Here is a 5427-nt window from a genome sequence, read left to right on the forward strand (position 1 = left end):
ATAACACTTTGATTAGCATGGGTAAAAAAGGGGATTTGTGTTTTCATTTTAAGGTGGCATAGTTATACCGTTGATGGTTTTTTAGTTTTGTTGTATAAACTGATAGTTTACATGCCTCATTTGTTATGTGTTTTTTTTCTTGGTTAATTGTTAACCGGGAATGCATTTGATTGTAAAATGTCATAATTTATAATAAAAAGATTTAAAAAAAAAGAACACGCCCGATCTCGTCTGATCTCGGAAGCTAAGCAGGGTCGGGCCTGGTCAGTACTTGGATGGGAGACCGCCTGGGAATACCAGGTGCTGTAAGCTTTTTCACTTCTCTTTCCAAACAGCACGGGGCGCCGCTGCTTCTCCGGTGGAGACTTTGAAAACCAGAGCAGCTTGTCTCTGGATGTTGAATTTCATCATTCCTCGCTCCTACAAATTTTTCTGAGTGAAATTGATCAGCTTCTAATTAGTTTATGATATAATGATATACACTTGTAACTCGTGATCTGCTCTTTAAAAAATCTTTGTAAAGTTTTGACATTGTGTGTACACCATTCTATTGATTTTCATCAGTGCCTGCCAGTGTCCAACGAAGAAGCTGCAGCAGCGCCCTGTGCAGTTTGTAAAAGAGAAGTGAAAAAGCTTACAGCACCTGGTATTCCCAGGCGGTCTCCCATCCAAGTACTGACCAGGCCCAACCCTGCTTAGCTTCCGAGATCAGACGAGATCGGGCGTGTTCAGGGTGGTATGGCCGTAAGCAACATTTGCAGCAACATTTGCAGCAACATTTGCAGCAACAAAAAGGCGATTTAAAGATGCTGTAACACAACGTTTTGGTATTCTGCCCATACAGGTAGCAGCTGCAGATTGTCAGGAACACAAACAGATATTCTCACTATAATGACAAAAATGGCCTTTGTTACAAACTCTGTCATTGTTACATTGTTACAGGCTATGTTATAAAAATATTATTGGATTATTATCACTGCAGTATTGCTGTGTAAGCAGCATTTTCAAGTATCATACTGCGCCATATTTTCTGAAACAATCACGTTTTAAATGTCAAATCTAAATGTACAAAGTCGCAATAACAATCACAAACTTAGTAGAGTAAAAACTCCAATCTATCCCTGTAAAATAAAGTATAAAGTAGCATAAAATTGCAAAAAGCACCTCAAACCTGCATTCAAGCAGCTCAGTTACAATCTCACCTCTGTCGTAGATAGTGTTTATCATTCATGTGGGGAAACTGTGTCACTGTAATCAGAGCTCCTTGCCCAGAAGTTCTGTAAATATGCTAATGTCCCTATGAGCAGAAATGCACACAGGCGTTCACGGCGGCAGTGATAGACATCTATAAAGGGCCGTTTTGTCACCAGTGCTGTTGCTTACGGCCATACCACCCTGAACACGCCCGATCTCGTCTGATCTCGGAAGCTAAGCCGGGTCGGGCCTGGTCAGTACTTGGATGGGAAACCGCCTGGGAATACCAGGTGCTGTGAGCTTTTGCACTTCTCTTTACAAACAGCAGATGGCGCCGCTGCTTCTCCGGTGGACACTTTGAAAATCAGAGCAGCCTGTCTCTGGATGTTGAATTTCAGCATTTTTCGCTCCTACAAAAATCACTTCCTTTTTCAAGAAGAGAAAAACATTCACAAGGAAACCATATCTACCTCTATTATCCAGAAGCTTATGGTGTGCGTATATTGAAATGAAGCTACATATTGCAGTCCGCTTACCCAATATTTACTTTGTGTTTCCCCATTGAAAGTGAGAAAATAGCCCTATAACTGCACTGCAATTACAGTGAAAAAGGATGAAGGGGGGAATACTTTATTTCACAGCTTGCATAACAGTACATATATACACACATACTCATACATATACACATAAATGGATAAAGTATGGGTTGTTAAACCTGATAAAGTAGTCTAATATAAACCACATTACATTCTCCCTAAATTATTCTATCAAATCAGCTAAGGTCTGAACTTATAGGACCAAATCCGGAAAAAAATGTCTCTCTGGACTTTGAGGGAAAAAGACAGTCTTTCCATGATATATATTTCATGTATTATTTATATCCATTCGTCAGTGGTGGGTGGCTCAGATTTTAGCCACATCCTTGTAACAGCCTTTTTGCTAAAGTATTTGAACCGGTTTCTTGTCATTGATGTTCCACCCTTCAAATGGGATGTCACCCATACACTATCACATGTAAAAGGAATGTCGACTCCAAATACATTATTAATATGTTTATGAACTTCCTCATCGTAACACTCTCAATATCTATTAATGTCGAACCAGCCAAGAAAACAATAAAAAACGATAATCAACGTAACTTGATTAACTAGCTACTTATATTATTTTTTTTAGTTATTTTATTTATTTATTTCTGTGTAATTATAAGTATGATTTCTTCTTCTACTACTACTACTAGTACTTCTTGTGTGTGTGTGTGTGTGTGTGTGTGTGTGTGTGTGTGTGTGTGTGTGTTTGTGTGTGTGCGTGCGTGTTGGAGGAGGAATTAAATGTATTATTAAACAAATATATATAAATTTATATATGTATATGGCTGCTTGTTGAAACAGGCTCCACATCAAATGTAACCAACTGATTTACAAGATGTAGAAAATACTTTACTGTCTACTTTTTGCATACAAAAGGCTGAAATTTGTCTTTGGTTTGCATGTGCAAAAAATGTTATTAAAAAGGGTACATCAAAACACAACTTATCACATCCAGACAGGACACATAAAAACACAATACACCAATAGAAGCTACATTAAAAGGAGCAGCAGGTACTTGATGTTGAGGACTGAATCAAGGTTAAATAAATGGATATAAAGTGCTGTGTGCTGAGGTAGCAGTCTGGCTTCAGAAAGTGGCTGTCCTTACATATTAAGATTCCTTATGGCAACAGGGACAAACATTTTTTTATGGATGTTTTTCTTTGCACAGGGGACTCTGTACCTTTCCCCTGAGGTCAGCAGCTGAAAGTGGTGATTTAAGGGACGGCTGTGGTCATCTAAGATTTTGCCACTGAAGCGTTGGACTGCCCTGCCATGGTGAATGGACAGTGGGGTCTGTTTGCAGCTTGTAATTGTACTGCCCAGTCTAACTACTTTGGAAAGCTTTGTCTTGCTTTAGACACTTAGGTGCTCAAACAGGGAGACAATGTTAAAAGTGAGTATACTTTCAATTAGGGATTGGTATACTCTGGTTAAAAAGCATTGGCTGACCTCAAAACTCTGTAGTTTGTGCAGCAGGAAGAGTCTTTACCACAGTCCCGAGGAGCTCACTGGCTCCACCTCCTGGCCCTTAACTCTAATTGGTTAAAATAGAGGATTTGACAGGTTGTTCTTTTAACCATTTAGACATTTCTTTTGTTTTGGTTACATTCAGGATAAGATGACTATCACCAAACCACTCCATGAGTTCTGTAACATAGTTTGTGTAAACATTTAATGACTCTACATTGGTAAGGCGAGCCACTAAAGCCATGTCATCTGCATACTTAACTAATGAGACATTTTCTATATTGCACATAATTTCATTTGTGTGTATTGAAAATAAAATTGGAGATAGAATGCAACCCTGTGGGACTCCAGTGTTTAAAAACAAGACTGTAAGACATAAAATCATTTATCTTAACTCTCTGAGGTCGGTTACATAATAATTATTTTATCCAGCAAATAACAGCTGTAAGTCAACCTGTAAATCAAAAAGACGTGATAGCAGGATATCTGTATTAAAGGGACTGTTTGTAACCTTTTAAGCGTATAAATGTACCGGGTCGGGACACATGCGCGCTCACATGCTCGCTCGCGTGTGGCTGAAGTTTGCTCCTCTCGCTGCCTGCTCTCCTTCACTCAGACAAGCCGCGCGCATTCTCGCGTACTCGCTCCACCTCTAGACGTGAACCCGCGCTCTCTCCACATTGAAGAAGAGTTAGTTTAGCTCTGAGAATATCTAGTGAATGCACAGTGGACGTTTGTGCAGAAATAACTGCTGCAGCTCCTCCAGACCAACAGAGGTTTCCCGTGTCTTGTGAAGTGTCGGAGCTCCGCAGCGAGAAACGTTATTGCCTCGTTACCGACCGGGTGCCGGTGTCTCCCCTTTTCACTCCGGCTGCGGCCGCTGCCTCAGCCTGCGCTGAAGCAGGAAAAGCCAACACTAGGATCAGCATTGATTCATGGAGAGACCTTCGTCTGGTCAGCTAACATTACTGCCAAGCAGGTGAAATATAAAGTGATATTGTGGTTTTAGCTGACATGTGTCGCCTCACTGTTTTGAGCGATGCTCGTTCAGGTATATTTAGAGCGAGCAAGCGCAAGCCCGACGCTGACTTAAGTTGACTTAACGGCCACAGGTGTCGCTGTTAACAAGCATTTCTGAAAGTTACAAATAGTCCCTTTAACAGTATTAAGTGCAAAGGAGAAGTCCATAAATAAAATCTCTGTAGGCTTTTGGCTTATCCAGGTGTTCAGTCACTGCTTGTATTAGTGTCAGGCTGGCGTCTTCCACCCCACAGAGTGACAGTGTTAGATGACTCTCCATGCACTTACTGAGGATGGGTGTGAGGGCAATGGGTCGAAAATCCTGCATTTCTTTGGTTCCGGTTTTCTTAGGAACGGGAATTATTGTTGATGTTCTCCAAATTATTTTTTATTATCATTATTATTTATCATTTTAATTACTATTTAGGAAGATTCATGTCAACCCAATATCAGTGAGAGTAAAGTATGTGACATAACACAGGATCATTTTAAATGTCTGAGTTTTTTTATTATTATTATTTGTGTGTAAAGTGTGGTGCTGAAGGCGGTTCAGTGCATTGAGTGGACTGCTGTGGTGCTGGAGCTACCTCACATCAGACTGGTTGTGTGATGCTGATGGCTTTGTGTGGTTCGGTTGACGTCCACTCTCAGGGGCTCCAGGAAGAGTCCTGCCCTGTGAGATCAAAAACAAATCAGGAATGTGTAGGCCTACATCGCTTTAATATTGCAACTGGCTCATTCTAATTATTTTATATACTTTATTTGCTGGTAGCTTGTGAGTTTTCCCCTAAAAATCAATAAAGTTATATCTTAATCGATAATAATACATCATAATTTATTTGTTGATTATATTTTCATTATTAATCTGAATAACTGATGTTGCCTCTGAATTGAAGTGGAGTAGAAGTATAAAGTAAGGTTTACAACAGTTTGCATTAGCCTAACAGCTCTACTGTAATGAAAGAGAGATAGAAGGTAGTAAATCAGTGAAAAATTATAAAAAAAAAAAAATAGAAGTATAAATAAAATGAAAATATATTTGATAAATATGAGAAAAAAAATAAAATGTGTCCTTTGGTGTCTCAATCACACACATGCACGTGCATCAGTCAGTAAATGCCATGGCAACAGCAGTCAGGTCAGGTATATAAGGGCT

The 5427-nt window shown here is 39.6% G+C and overlaps 2 non-coding genes across 2 annotated transcripts; one reads left to right on the top strand and one right to left on the bottom strand.

Moving 5' to 3' along the window:
* Nucleotides 1-631: 631 nt before the first annotated feature.
* Nucleotides 632-750, bottom strand: LOC141755160 (5S ribosomal RNA). Its single transcript, XR_012590871.1, has one exon. It is a non-coding gene; the product is annotated as a 5S ribosomal RNA (ribosomal RNA).
* A 627-nt stretch (nt 751-1377) lies between these two features.
* LOC141755564 (5S ribosomal RNA) lies at nt 1378-1496 on the top strand. The gene has a single exon (XR_012591260.1). It is a non-coding gene; the product is annotated as a 5S ribosomal RNA (ribosomal RNA).
* Nucleotides 1497-5427: the final 3931 nt, after the last annotated feature.

Source organism: Sebastes fasciatus, chromosome 17 (assembly GCF_043250625.1).
Source record: "Sebastes fasciatus isolate fSebFas1 chromosome 17, fSebFas1.pri, whole genome shotgun sequence".
Classification (NCBI taxonomy): domain Eukaryota; kingdom Metazoa; phylum Chordata; class Actinopteri; order Perciformes; family Sebastidae; genus Sebastes; species Sebastes fasciatus.